Raw genomic sequence first — 16,379 nt, 5'->3', positions numbered from 1 at the left:
TCCCCTCTGCACCGTATTGCTACCACCACTCCATGGATGGCCCAAATTCAAGTCTCTTCCCTATCATGGCTGCTTTCATTAATCTCTTCTCTTTCTATGGTCAGGCAAAAGTCACTAGTCAATGGTCTAATCTTAGTAGTAAGCTAAAAAAAACATGCAGTAACTTAGTTCTTTTCACTTCAAAGAGGAACACATTGTTTTGTGGCATTGTGCACTCACTTTTGCCTTATCTATTGTGTACACACATGTACCTATATGCCTCTCACTGGTTCACCTCACCTACTTCATAACTTGGACTTATCTCTTTATAAAAGATAAATAATGGAGTCCAAAATTTAGGTGCACATAGGGAAGTATTTGCTTAATTCATGTATTTTTAAATGTTTCTAATTTTCAGTGTTCTCAAACCTTGGATTTAAAGTCACCATTAGGGGCGCCTGGGTGGCTCAGTAGGTTAAGGGTCTGACTTTGGCTCAGGTCATGATCTCACAGTTTGTGGGTTTGAGCCCCACATTAGGGTCTGTGCTGATGGCTCAGAGCCTGGAGCCTGCTTCTGATTCTGTGTCTCCTTCTCTCTCTGCCCCCCCCCCCCCCACTCATGTTCTGTCTGTTTCTCTGTCTCAAAAATAAATAAACTTTGAAAAGATTTAAAATCACCTTTAAAAATATCCAGAAATAAATCAATTAAGGAATGAAATTCATTAGTTTCAATTTGTATTTGGTATCACTGATATGAATAAATGGATTCATCTGAGACTGAAACAGAAATATAGTGGAATTTCAAGAAAGGGAAATGGTAGCACCATTTATTTTCTCTCTATACACGTATAAATGAAAATATTTTATATATTTTCAAAATAATGTGGCTTATGTGTACAATTTTCTTCTAAGTACTTAGCACCAGTTAAATAAGATCATCATAAGCTAAATCCTTCTTGAATTCAAAATATCTTTTCTAATGAGGGACATGTACTTTGGCTGGGAGATTGTATTTATATATATCAGTTTATATATCTTTCTTTATATCAATTTATATCCACATATCCATTTGTCTTAACATCTTAGATGTCTCTGGTATCACATATTCACATATCCAAAATTGAGTCCATGATTTCCATCTCAAAACATTTGTTGTTTCCCCTTGAGTTCAGGATAAATTGAGAAATATAATAAGGAAATGTAAGATACAATCCAAATATCACTGCTACGCATACTCAGGAATCCAGGCTGACAGAATCTCTGATATCTTATAACTCTGCTGTCTGGGTCCTTCTGAGTTGCCTAGCAGGAGAGGAACACATGGAGACTCTAGTGTTTCTACCTAGAAGTGAAACTTTTCACTTTTGTTCACATTTTATTGCTCAAAGTAGATCACATGGCCATGCCTGATTCCAGGAAGCCATATGCCCAGAAGGAAGAGTGAATGGGAAATCTGGTGATAACTAGAATTTCTTCCACAAGAAGAAACTTAATTTGTTTCATTCTTTTTACTTGGCTTGATCCATTGGACTTCCGTGTTTCCCGCACTTATGATCTTGCTCCCCATCTCCACTCTGTGCTGAGGCCTGGGAGGTGATGCACACTGGGTCTAGAGAATGCCCAGGCAGTATCTAACCTAGATTCCCCTTCTCTCAACCTTCCTATTATTCCTCCCAAAGCCCTGGAAAAACTTTTTATTTTACTTCCTTCATGGGAGCTGGGGGCATCCCTGAAGCCAAAAATTATATTCTTGCCTACATACACCCTTCCCTATTCTATGATCAATGCCCTAGTCAATTCTTCAAACTTTAGACTGATATTTAAGGGAATTTTCAGGATTCAGAACACCTCTTTCTCTCTCCAGAAAACCAAGCTTCCAAGAGTACTGCTCTAAATATACCTAGAAAGAAGTCTGATTTGAAATCCAAACCTGAGTAATGTTCCTTTTGTTCTAGGCAAGAACTGCATTTTCCTTAGGAAAAAAACAAACAAACAAACGCTATTCTTTTGAAGTTTGACAAATTACAAGACAACAAGATTTAGAGAGAATTGAGAAGACATAAGATAGTCTTATGTCTTCATAAGGTAAGTTATTTCTTCTGTACCTATATCTCCTCTAAGCTACAAGATTCATGAAGGCAGGAAGCAAATTGTTTGACTCGACATTGTTGAAGCAAAATATTATTTGAATAAACGAACAAGCAAAAGTACATCCGTATTTTGGATAAAACAGGGAATACATTTAAATTTACAATGGGATCCAACGTTCTAAAGTCTGTCTCCAAAAATAAAAGCGTGGTAAAGTGCTCTGGGTGGACAAGAAGTTCACTCCAGTGAAGGAAAGGAATCGAGATGCACAGAGGCCTGTGCAAAGTGTCAACGTCAGAGGACAGTGAGGCAAAGCAGGAGCCACTGAAATATCGTCTGACCCAACATTGGGAATTTGTCCTAAGTTCCTTGAGGAAGGAGGTTGTGGAAATCAAAAAGAGCAGCTTGCCAGGGACTCCATATGAGAAGATGTATTTTCCCTCAAATAAACACTGCAGGACTGGCCAGAAGTGGGGGTGGGGTGTTCATTTTCCAGTTAAAGGGCCACAAGGTGGTGGGAGCAGAGCACATGGAGAGGTGGTAATGGCTGAGACAGCAGCTCTGTTGACCCCACAGCACTCTTGAGGTCTAGATTCGGTCCTTACCCATTTTGGATCAAAATCCACCAGAGACTGTACGGGAAATGCAAAAGACCTGGAATCCTCTTGTGACGAGTTCAAGGGCCACAAGTCATCAAGATTAACTACCCATAAGAGGCTTGAAGGACCTCAGCCAACAAAGGTCACACATTGAGGCTGTCATTGCTACATCCTTGCAAAGCTTCTCTCAACACACTGAACAATTAGATGAATGAGGTCTCCTTATGAGAGGAAATTCCACAAAACCCTGTAGGGATGTGTTGAGAAACTGCACTACAACTATTCACTGGGATTTGGAATGATTTTTTCCAGATTTTATCACTTATCAGCCACCAGAAGGTAGTTCAACAGCATTAAAACCTTGATGGCACGAATATGACAATGTCCAAAATCAGCCCAGGTGAACTTTGAACTTTCAGTCTACGAATACATGATATTGATATCATTTCAAGTCCAAAATACCCAGTTCTCGGCTATGATATCATTGGCGAAAACTGTCCAGAATTTGAAATTGGAAATTTCTTTGTGACCAAATGTCATGGACTTAGTATAAAAAAATTATCCAGCTGGTTCCGATCATAAGAGTAAAACTGTCTCCAGTTCCCAGAAGCCTACACTTGTCTATTTATTTCATGATTGTCTATGGAGAGTGAAGTACTATTTTTATGCATGTTAACTTTCTTCTTATGAAGTTATCATTATGTAAAATTAAATTATAAAAAGTGACCACACTCAATAAATTTCTAACCTAGAATTTTTGTTATCCCCTCAAAATAAACAAGTACTGGAAAATGTCTTAGAATATGATTTTTTGAAAGGTGATCAAGTAATTGCATGACAAATAACTGTAGAGTCTGCTTTGTTCATTTGTTTTTTTTTTAATGTTTATTTATTTTTTGAGGGAGAGAGAGAAAGAGAAAGACAGAGTGTGAGCTGGGGAGGAGCAGAGAGAGAGAGGGAGACACAGAATCCGAAGCAGGCTTCAGGCTCTGAGCTGTCAGCACAGAGTCCGATGTGGGGCTCGAACCCACAAGCTGTGATATCATGACCTGAGCTGAAGTCAGATGCTTAACTGACTGAGTCACTCAGGCACCTCAGATTCAGTTCATTTGTAAGAGAGTTGCCAGACTTCGCAAATAAAATATAGGACACACAGTTAAATTTTTACGTCTCAAATGTACATCTGACATAGAGTTTGGTCATGAAGGGTGACCCTGATGATTTTTCTAAGTCCACCTCCAAAGGCCAGGACCAATCTATAACATACTTATGTTAAAAAAACTATTTGTTGTTCATCATAAATTCAAATTTGATGAGCATCCTGTATTTTATTTGGCAATCCTAATTTGGAGGAACGGGCTGCTTGCCATGGCACTAAAAGCACTATTGTAATTTTTCATTCTGCATTATACTTATACCATTAGTCTTATTTGTAAGAGAGGAAAGCAAATTTAATTGGATAGCAAAATATCACTGAATGAGATTACTCTGGATTTTTACTCTATCAACGTTTTCCTTTGCTAATGCTGAGATCTGTATTAGTTGGAGAAGAGGATTTGTTGTGAAGTGCTTTAGGGTGGTGTAGCCCAAGATTTTGTAAATGGGAACCGACTAAAAAGAAATTCTCTACACCTGTGAGGCCTCACTTTGACCAGCCGTAGATTTTCATTCTAGCGCTTGAAAATTCCCGATGACAGAGAGGAGACAGCTTAGATTTACCTCCACTTAGATCCTGGAAGTTCAGAGCTTTGCATGTTTACAGGCATAAATGTTCTCATTTCATTAATTGGCTCAGGGAATTTAGGTCAGTTTAGTGATCTATCACATATTTATGGTGAAAGCAAGTGTACATTGCAAAGCCTCTTGAATTCTTAAAGAGCAGAGAACACTATTTAGAGAATAAGTCACCTTTGTTTGGTTTTACTATTTGTAATAATAAGAGCTCCAATTCATTCAACACTGAGTATGGTACAGGCACCGAATAAATAATCTAGAGTCATTATTTCTCTTATCCTCACCACATTGCTCTCAGGTATTTTATCTCCAATTTATAAATAAGTTTTAATTTTCACCGTGGTTCACACAATTGCCAAGTGCAGAGCTTGATTGTAAACCAAGTTCTTATGTGAAAGCATACATTTTAACCACCGCACTGCACTTCTCACCAATTTGTGTGTTGCTTTTGCTTTACAGCATGAGATGACTGCTAGCAAGGCCCTCACAAATAAGCCCCTTCACTTTCACTCAGAGTTACAACTCCTTTCCCCAAATTCCAGGCATATTGAAGCTTTGCTCACTTGGAACTTAGACAAACAGGCCACATGCATTCCTCCAAGGCACTAGGGAAAATGGAACAGTGAATATTTTTCTGCCTAAAATGAATCACATTTTATATCGACTGATGGGTCCAGCAGTGAAACTCTCAAGTTTTTGCTTCAGGGTCAAATTCCTTAAGAGGAGCTTAGGCAGGCCCAGCCTGGCTCACAACCTGCCAGAGGTGTCGTGGATGATTTGATGGTAAATACACTCCATGAGGAAGAGCAGCGTGTTTGTAAAAGCCACAAGTCCAAAACCAGTAGTTAAGGGAAAGTAATGAGAGTACTGCTGGAAGAAGATATTGGGAAGTGATTGAAATTGTTCTAGCTTTCAATAGCTAGTGAGATTAGCCTATGGATGAGTCCCTCTTCCTCAAGAAAACTAAGGAAGAGCGTGAATAATCTGCCTTCAGCATCATCAGAATCACCTTGATTGGAAAACTGACACACAGCCTCGCGATTGATACAAAGCACTTGTTTTCTTTAGGGGAAATACTATTGACCTTTAATAATCAGGAAAATACAGATGAGAGAAGAAATAAAACAAAGGCACAATTTGTGCTAGTTTACTTCTGTGGTGCTGTTGACACTTTATTGTATATTATTATTATGCCAAAAAGACGGCTCTAACATTAACATTTTGCAGGATACCTTTCATGCACAATTTGCTTTGTGTTAAATGCTACCCCGGTGTCCAGAAGATTTAATGTGCCTGTGCTGCTTGTCCATAAACTTTGGCCACAATTGGTATCATTGGAATAATTAAGGAAATATGTGAAGTACTTTATTGACATCATTACTCTATAGTCCTTTGGGCAAAGCCTGTGAGACAAGTCATCTTTTGTCATCTATTTCTATTGATAATCTCTTAAACTTTTTTTTTTTAATTTTTTTTTCAACGTTTATTTATTTTTGGGACAGAGAGAGACAGAGCATGAACGGGGGAGGGGCAGAGAGAGAGGGAGACACAGAATCGGAAACAGGCTCCAGGCTCTGAGCCATCAGCCCAGAGCCTGATGCGGGGCTCGAACTCCCGGACCGCGAGATCGTGACCTGGCTGAAGTCGGACGCTTAACCGACTGCGCCACCCAGGCGCCCCTACTTTTTTTTTTTTTTTTGAGAGAGAGAGAGAGACAGAGCGAGTGTGAGCAGGAGGAGGGGCAGAGGGAGAGGGAGAGAGAGAATCTTGAGCAGGCTCCATGCCCAATGAAGAGCCTGACCCAGGGCTCGATCTCACAATCTGGGGGATCATGACCTTAGTCGAAATTGAGAGTGGGACTCTTAGCCGACTGAGCCACCCAGGACCCAGGAACCCTATTATTGATAAACTGTTAAAATAGAGTCCAGTATTTAATAAAGGTAATGCGCATACAGCTGGAAGTCAAAATATTTATTTGGAATCTAAACTCTGCGATTGACTCCGTGTATGATCTTGGGACTTAACCTTAGTGAGCTTCTACTTCCTACTCTGCAAAATATGGCAGCTTGCTTGGAAACTTGAGCCATTCCAACTAGCCATCACATTTAATGACCCTTGTACAAGGGATAGCAATTTATGTCATTCTGTTTAACCAAGTTCAAGCACTTGCTGAATGCTGGGCAGCAACACTTCCTGCCCTGAGAGGAGACCCAAGGCTTTAGCAGCAAGCAGCAGGCACTACTAGAGATCTGACTTCAGAAATAGTCAACTAAGTCCTCTAGCCCACTGTTTGCATTGTTGTTTTGGCAAGCTTCGCTGTCATTTAAAAAGTGCTAGTTATTACAAATGGAACCTAATTGCATAAAAAGACTTTGAGAACTTGCAGATGCTTTTGGACTGAATTGAAGGATCTAAGGTATCTGAGCACTTGGGCTATGCTTGGAATATGCACATGGTAGGAGTTCAACCAATACTAGAATGAATGGAGACACCTAGATGGCTCAGTCAGTTAAACGTCCAACTCTGGATTTTGGCTCAGGTCATGATTTCACAGTTCATTGAGATCGAGCCCTACTTGGGCTCCACACTAATAGTACGGAGCCTGCTTAAGATTCTCTCTCTCCCCGTCTCTGCTCCTCCCTCCCCCCATGTGTGCACATATGCTCTCTTTCTCTCAAAATAAATAAGTAAACTTAAAAATGATACTAGTATGAATGAATTAATTAAAATATTGGGATAAGAATTTCACATTTGATTAAGTTTCCAAAAATGGAAACATCTTCTCCATGTTTAGCAATATCATCCATACTCCATAGAAATTTGAGAAATAGTAATATTCGTATATTGTATGATGTTTTATGGCTTGTATTTAACATTCATTTATGTTGTTTTATTTGATGCTATTAAAGCCGTGTTTGTTGGTAAAGGAATTATTACATCCTTCAGTTGTTTTTTTTTTTTCAGGAGAAAACTAAAGTGCCAAGAGTCTAAGTTAGCTGCCAAGACTCTATGGTAACAAGTGGCAGGAGGGTATGCATTCTTTTCCACCACACAGTTGTGTTTCTGTCATAGTTTTCAGCTGTCACTGAATGAGATAATATATACAAAGTGCAAGACACAGGAGGCAGTGCAGTATAAAATTCATTTCTCCCCTTTCATTCTCTGCTTATCCTGTGGAAAGGCTAGAAAAGAACTTATTTGAGTGGCATGATTCATTTTTCAGGGACCATTGAATGCCTACCAACAGCCAAGAACTATGCCAGGCTTGGAGATACACATGTGAGCAAGACTCAGTCCTTAGCATTAAGTTGCTTACTCTCTACTGCAAAAGACAGACGAATTAGGGTATTTTCCAAAAATGTAGTCCTTATTTGGAGAGGTACCTCCTGTGAGCTAAAGAGAGATACCACATCAGTCTTGGGGCAGTCACAAAGACTAGCCAAGAAAATAACTATCTGACATTTGGCTTTAGCAAGGCTGTGGTGGTATAAAATGTGTCCACAAGTTCTTTGACATTCCCTTCAAGAGATGGCGTTTAATTTGCCTCCCTTGTGTGTAGACTGGACTTACTGACTTAATAAAAAAAAATATGGGCAAAGTAATGGTGTTTCACTTCTAAGACTAGGTCATAAAAGACACGTGGCTTCTGCCTTGCTCCTTCTCAGACCATTTGTTTTGGGAGAAGTCAGCTGGCATGTTGTTGGGATGTTCAGGAAACCACGTGGAAAGTCTTATGTGATGAGGAGCTGATACCTTTGCCAAAAGGAGGCAAAGGACTGAGACCTGCTGCCTATAGCCATATGAGTGAGCCATCTTGGAAGTGAATTCTCCATCCCAAGAAAAGCTTTGGATGACAGTATCCCTGGCCAACAGTTTGACCACAATCTTATGAAAGACCCTGAACCAGAATCTCCCAGCTGAACTGTTTGTAGATTCCTGATCCACAGAAACTATGAGATAAATATTTGTTGTTTTAAGCTGCTAAGTTTGGTTACTTTGTTACATGAACAGTAGGTAACTAATATGCAACAAATGGTAGGGGTCTCATGAAAGTGTTCAAGGTTGAGGGAAGAGCATGTGCTGAGATCAAGAAGGGAGAACATGACATGTTTGAGGAAATGAAAGCACATAATACTACTGGCGACTCAGTTTGGGGCTGAAGGGATGGGAGCGTTGGGTAATGAGGTAAGCAGATCATGAAAGGTCTCATAAAACATGGAAAGGAGTTGGGAATTCTTCCTATGGCCTGTAATATTTACAAATGAGGAAACTCACAGGTATGGTATAATTGGCAGAAAGTATATGCTCTTTTAATTTTATTCTGCTCTCTTCTCTAATAACATGATTTCTTTCTGGCTAAAAGTCTTGATGAAATGTATAGCCGTTGTAAAGGAACTCAGAAAAGTAGAAGCCACAAATTACATGGGCCTTGAAAAAGAGGAAGTTAGTGACCAGTGTCACACATAGTTCTTTTGTCAGGGCTGGGAAGGATAGTGGCCAGGGGCTTTATTTGGGAAACTTTTTGAAACCCTATGTGTTCCATATCTCAAGGGCACACTGGGTCCAAGGAAGAGGAGGGTGAGGGTGGGCTTGCTCTGCTCTAGTAATATTGGAGTTGCTAATGAACTATAATCAAAATGGTATTTCCTTCTGGTAAGTTACTGCTTGTAATCCCAGGAAGAGATTGTTCAGTTGTTCTACCTTTGGGTCATTTTACCATCATACCTAAAATGTGCAGTGCTGTCAAAAGATGAAAATAATGTTTGAAATGATCCTATGAATGGGCATTACCCCTGTGCTTATCTAAAGCTTGTCTTCACATTTGTCTGGTCCATACGTTTGTGCCATTAGTTTGGGGTAGCTGGTGAGAACGCAGTTGCTAGTTCAGGTATGTGTTTTCTTCTGGCCGTTTATATCAAGAATATTTAACAGGCAGTGTATTTGAAGGTAGTGTAAAGGGGCAGGTGCCACAGGCCCAGGCGTTTAGTGTGTGCTGGTGAAAGCAGGTCAGGCAGTCGAGTAGGAGAGTCCATTCTGCATGCTGAAGAGCAGTTGCTACTCAACTGCTGCCACTGTCATCCAGAAAAGCAGGTCTTACAACCCCAGAGTTTCCGGTTTTTTAATACAAGCCAGGAATCCAAATTTTTATGTGAAATTTCCTGCTTTTTAATTACTTAAACTGCAAATTGGGTTTGTTAAATTGCATGTTAGCATTGAACAAGCAGAGAATAAACACACACACACACACAAGCGCGCACGTAGTTTAGATGTAGCTCATGAGCTCCCAGTTTGCTCTCTCTATTATAATTAACAGCTCTGCCGCCTCAAAATTCATATTCCAAAAGCAGCCAGAGTGTTGCAACTAAAACACAATCCTGTCTACAATCCTTCACCTTTTACCTCCTTCCTTTAAAGTTTAATTTATGCTCAGCTTTCATTTTTAATTTTTTTATTTTGGAGAGAGAGAGAGAATGTACACATGAGCAGGGGAGAGGGGCAGAGGAAGAAAGAGAGAGAATCCCAAGCAGGCTTCATACTCAGCATGGAGCCCAACATGGGACTCGACCCCACGACCCTGGGATCATGACCTGAGCCAAAATCAAGAGTCAGACCCTCAACCAACTGAGCCTCCTGGGTGCCCTGACACTCAGCATTTAATAATTATTACGGGTAAGTGTGTATGTGTGAATGTGGTAAGGAACAAATTTTTTACAAGTGTGAAGTGGTATTACTCAACTAGTTAAATTTATGCTTAGTGTTTAACTAAAGCAAAATTTAATTCAGAATCATGATCTCTGGAAAGCTTGTATTATAAGAATCTGCACAGGTTACTATTTCCCAACTTGATTTCAGCTTATTGATGCCTAACAGCTTATATTTGTGTTCCCAGAAGCTAGCACAGTGCTGATATTTAGTTTATGGTACAAAAGAGAGAATAAATAAATGAATATGGATAAAAAGAAGAATGTGATCCAACTTCCTTAGTTCCTCATCAACCTCTTGGCTATTTTCCCCAAAATAGAAATAGAGGGCAATAGGTTCTATCTTGGTTTCTTATGAGGATTTTTCACCACCCACACATTCCTATTTCTAGTATAATATGTACTCTCTGAGAGGAAGGGCACGAGTGATATCTACATCCCATAATAGTGCTGCTCTGAACAATACGCTGCCATGTTTACCCTTCCTGGCCCCTCAGGATACAGTTCAGTTTCTTGGCTGTTACTCACTAGAACTATGTGTTCCTTTCATTTGGTACTAGAAAGTAGAATGCAAGTTTTAGTTTGCATTTTTCATTACTGGCTCAACAATATGGAGCAAAAAAGATTCCTTTCTGACATCTCTCTTCAAGATAAGAAAATTAAAAGGTTGGGCTTCAGATACAAAAGAGAAGGGAACAAACCAAAATTATCTCGTCCTTTGTGTGCAACATATGGTAGAATTGGCTCGGACTTAATTCTGAAGAAAATAAGAACATCAGTCAAGGACAATGCAATTGCAGTGACTGTTTATGCCTCAGTGAGAGATAGCACCATAATATGAATCGCCAGTATTTTGCAGTCACTGCTCTTGGAGCTCAAGAAAATGTGAGCCCTAGGTCTTATATGAGAAATTTATAATGGTGTGAAGGAAGTTTCCAATATATATCTCTCCACAAGTGTACGAAAGGTGCCCATATTTGCAGATTTGGTAGCACCTATCCAAAAGCTTGATGGAGAGGAAGAAATCACATTGAATACATGTATCAATTAAATGGAAACTAAAACCTTCTCAAAAAAAAAAAAAAAGCAAATGCCTGATAGGAAGACATTAAAATCATCAGGCAGATTGTATGTCATTCTCTGTAGGTCAATGACTTTAGCTCTGTCAGGATCCACTGTGTGCACAGACCCTGTCCTTGCTGAAAAGCGTACATGAAATCAATACTTACAACCATAGTGGGATCTCTATGGAAATGCAAGGTGTCATCCCATTTCCTGAAATTATGAATGAGAAAACAAAGTTAAGACATATCCAGATCCGACAGAGAAAATTCATATTGTTAGAAAATTAGAAATAGAGCAACAATATGAATGTACTTAATATCATTGAATTATACGCTTATAAAAGAGAGGGAATGTTAAAAGTAGAAAGGAGGGCTTGGTATATAGTATCAGACCTTTCTTCTCAGATGAGGAAAATGAATTTTTTGGAGGTTAAATGTACTTGGTAGGAAGTTGTGGGGCTTGCCAGGGGTTTTATCAAGTGATAGAGGAAAAACTTCCCCACTGAAAAGTGTTGTGATTATATTCCACAAGTCATGTTTGTTCAAATTCCCATTTCAGATATATTGAGCACATAGCAAGTGCTGGACACTGGACAGTGGTTGGATATGAGTGAAATGCTGCCAGTTCAATTGTAATGGTTAGAAGCAATCACCTCTTTTGAAATTGATGGGAGCTCCTCAGATCTCAAATGCTAAAACATGTGCAGCTAAAACAGATAATTAAGATGGCATTTAATTTCTCACTATTACCTTTTAGCAAGGGATGAGATATTAGAAAACTTTAGTCTTTATCTTTCAAGTTATTATAAGAAAACCTTGCAACAGAGATGATGAGGTCCAAGTGAGAAGGGAAGTAATTACAACATTTTTAAAGTTTATTCATTTATTTTGAGAAAGAGAGAGAGAGCGTGAGTGGGGTAGGGGCAGAGAGAGAGGGAGAGAGAGAATCCCAAGAAGGCTCCACACTATTAGCACAGAGCCTGACATGGGGCTTGAACTCACAAACTGTGAGATCATGACCTGAGCAGAAACTGAGGTGGATGCTTAACCGACGGAACCACGCAGGTGCCCTAATTATAAAATATTTTTTACACAGCTCGAACCTTATGAATATTACAGCTATAGGTATATATATATGTGTGTGTGTGTGTGTGTGTGTGTGTATAAATATATATATATATGTATATATATATATACATATATATGTATACATATATATACATATATATATGTATATATATATATATATATATATATATATATATACATATATATATATATAAAGGCCCTGTTCTTAAAGAACTCATAGCCAAGTCCAACGCATACAGGTGGAGGAACGTCAAGAACTCTACATTACTCGAGAAAGATTTTTTGTTCAGTTTAAATGAACTTTGAAAAATTAAATTTTGTAGCCAACAACAACTCACTTTTTAAAAATTAGAACCAGTGATTAGGACAGAAATTGAATGCCAGTTTCTAAATTCCTGATGGGAAGAAATCCCAAAGTTAGTTAGTGATGCATCAATCACGTCTTTTTTTAATTGAAAGTGTCTATCTTGAGATTTTCACACAATTCATAGGCTAGAGTGAGAATCTTTTGCATGATAATTTTTTACCTTTTGAACATACCATTGTTGTCAGATATTCTCATTCAGATTTAATTGTTCTGGGGTGAGATCTAGGAATTGGAATTTTTTAAAAAGTCTGAGAAGGTGATTCTGATATGCCAGTATTGACAACCACTGTCATAAATCATTGTTTCTCAGAGAGTTATACTCACAGTTAAGATCATTTTAGTTGGTACTAAATCACTTTAAGTTGTAATTATGAAGGTTTTTAATGTGTATCATAAAAACATATATAAGTAGTCAGTGGGTATTCTTATTTAGGACAAGCAAAAGATTATAAAAAGTGAGTTACTTAAAAATAGATTGTCTATATATCTGTCAATGTCTATGTCTATCTATGTCTATCTATCTATCTATCTATCTATCTATCATCTATCTATCTATCACCTATAAGAGTACAGTTGGCAAAGGTTGTGAAGGCATGATATAAATGATTGAATTTTAGATAACCCTGAGCTGGATTATGAGATAAGAGAGGAAATATGGAGGGCCAAGGAATTTGGAAGATAAAATAGATTTTAAGATCAATGATGATATGGGAAGCAAATAGCATAAGGCAAAGATCATATTTTCAAGCATTCTTTGTCAAATGTACTTGGATCAAGATATTTAAAAATGAAAGGAGTATGTGGGTAGGATTGATATACTTTTATGTAAACAAAGAAGCCTTACTGGTACTCTTGCCTGTGTGGATGGCTTACCCACATCTCTGTAGATTTGGACTGGATTGGGTTGACCATGAGATGACACTTCAGGCATTATTTCCACCTGTGAACATTGAAGGACTCCGTAACATTATAGCAAAGGAAATGAAGAGTAAGCCCCAAGAAGTAAATGCTGCTTAAAATCAATGTGGGTCGGCAGTTATTTTCATTGGTTCCATAGGTGTCACCCTATGTGCTCTAAGAGCTTGGCATGTAGTGAGCAGTTCTGTGAATATTGACAGGGAAATCAGTAATGGCAGGCAAATGAGTGTTTAACATCCCAAAAGATAATTCTGTCATTGGTTCAACAGAAAAGTCAGAGTGACACTGTAATTTTATCTCCTGTGGCAACTTTAATTGGCCAGCAGTGACTGCTGAAAGAATGCATTGAGGAACACTTTGAGGATGAGTCTGTCTCATGGAAAAGAATGTCATGATGAGTTAGTGTGACCATCAAGGAAGTTGCATAGGGGAGTGGCAGTACCATGGTCATATCCTCCATTTCTGAAAATGGTTACTCTGTTGTTTGAGGCTATAACATTCAGAAAAATGATCTTAGTCAAGGTAAAACTTGACAGTTTAAAACAAATAAACTCTTCTGGAAGAATGGTAAGTTTCTCACTGCACCAGATAAGATAGAATACGTAGATTAGTACTTTCTGTTTCTGCTTTCATAGTGCGTGAACTTCTCTGACTTTCAGTCTTGCACTTCATTCTGTAAGTCAGTATCTCCTTATTCTTTAATATGCCTGCTTACTAAATGACACGTTTGGAAATAAAGTTGTTTTAAATAGCAGTTTTTACAGCTAGCTGCCCCTGACTATTAATCTATAAGTTAATATAACAATAAAGCGGTTAAGTGATCAGCCTAAGTCTCCTTGGCAGTGAGTATACAATCTCAGCTTTCTTCTAAGAGAACTTGGGTACCTTGTTCTGGGAGGGAAGCCAGATATCATGGCTAAATGACCCTGGGTCCTGTTGTTTAATCACAGGAGTTGTCTTGTATCTGAGTACATATTTTATGGTTATTAACCTTAGCTATCATAAAGAGTTGACATCCAGGGAGAATTATGCTGGCGTGAAAATATACATACATGTTTTTTTCCACCAAGATATTTCTCTCCAGGAGACATTTCCTGATTGGAATCAGTGTCCGTTTACACTGGTGTTCAAAAATACATCATTTCTCCTCTCTCAACATCTCTTTCTCTTTTCTTTTTCAACCATTCATTCAAAAATAGGAATATATTATGAGTCAGGTACTGGTTTAGACTCCAGCAATATAACATTGAACAAACAGACACTATTTTACCTCATATATTCTTATTTCAAACAAACAAATTTAATTTGTGATATATGAAATTATTATTTCTGTGATTAGAGAGTGATATATGAAATTATAGGAGAGTAAAAGGGAACAATGGGAGCACATAAGAGACATAGATTGTGGGACATCAAAGAGGGCTTCCTGGAAGAAGTAACATTTTGGCAAAGTCCTGAAACCTCAAAAGAAGTAATCCAAGTGAGGTGAGAGGCTGAGGTATGAGCATGTGGAAGGAGAGGAGGGAAAAAGGCCCAAGGCTAAGAAAGAGCATGTCACTCAAGGAGGTGAAAGTCTTCACTGTGATGGGAATATGAAAGTGGAGTGGGGAGAATGTAGTTGGAGATTGCACCCTCCACCACAAAATATAGTATTTGGAGGATATTTTAAGGAGTATGAACCTTATCTTGAAAACAAAGAAGCGGTACTGAAGGCTTTCAATGGTCTGACATGATCAGATTTGCATTTTAGAAAGGTTTTGCTCTTTTCTCTTTTTCTTTCTTAACATATATATGATATGTATTATGCACCATATCAAGATAGATTGAATTTTTCAGGTGCTTGTTACTGTGGAAGACTGGAAACAGACCCTTAAACCCTAGTGGAAGATATATAAATTATAAGTTGAGTTTATGACACCCAAAGTACAATGAATATGACAGTGATCTTGTGATAACTTTATTTAGAAAATACTGCTGATTTACTCCCCTCTATGATGATATCATGGACATGTCTCCCTTGTTTAGAAAATCTGTTGTTAGGGGTGCCTGGTGGCTCAGTCGGTTAAGCATCCAATTTTGGCTCAGGTCATGATCTCACGGTTCCTGAGTTCAAGCCCAGCATTGGGCTCTGTGCCAAGAGGTAAGAGCCTGGAGCCTGCTTTAGATTCCGTCTCTCTCTCTCTCTCTCTCTCTCTGCCCCTCCCCAGCTAATGCTCTTTCTTTCTCTCAAAAATGAATAAATGTGAAAAAAAAAGTTAAAAAAAAAAAAGAAAGAAAGAAAATCTGTTGTTAAATGGAGAAAGGAAAGAAGTCATTCTATCTCCCCTTGATGAATTGTGTTTCTTAATTTTAAGTAACAGAAATCAAACTCAATTTAGCTTAGGGAAGAATGAGAATTTACCAGTTTATCTGTTGGAGGGGCTGGAGTGATTGGAAGCAGAGATTCAACCCATCTTCCTGCTTGTTGACTTTATATCTTAAGCACTGTTATCCACGAGGAAGGAGACATAGCGCTGGTTTTTCTAATGTCTTAGATTAGATTCTCCAGAAACAGACCCCCCAAAAGGATTTATTAAAAATGTCTCTGGAAAAATCTGATAAGGGCATGGAGACAAATAGACTCAAGAAAATTAGAAGAAAAAAGCTGTCCTAAAGTTAAGTTTGAGAACTTATATTTTCAGTGGTAAAATTTCCTGAAATTGTGATTTTTTTTTTCTTCAGAAGTTCCTGGCATCCCAGGTCTAGGAATGAGAAAGCAGGTACTGGGACTGACCTAGAGTTGGTGTTTGCTGAGTGGGTGTGATGGAAGAAAAGGGGTACTTGGGAAAAGAGGATGTTG

This window comes from Prionailurus viverrinus, chromosome C1 (assembly GCF_022837055.1).
Source record: "Prionailurus viverrinus isolate Anna chromosome C1, UM_Priviv_1.0, whole genome shotgun sequence".
NCBI lineage: Eukaryota > Metazoa > Chordata > Mammalia > Carnivora > Felidae > Prionailurus > Prionailurus viverrinus.
Note: the sequence above shows the minus strand (reverse complement) of the source record.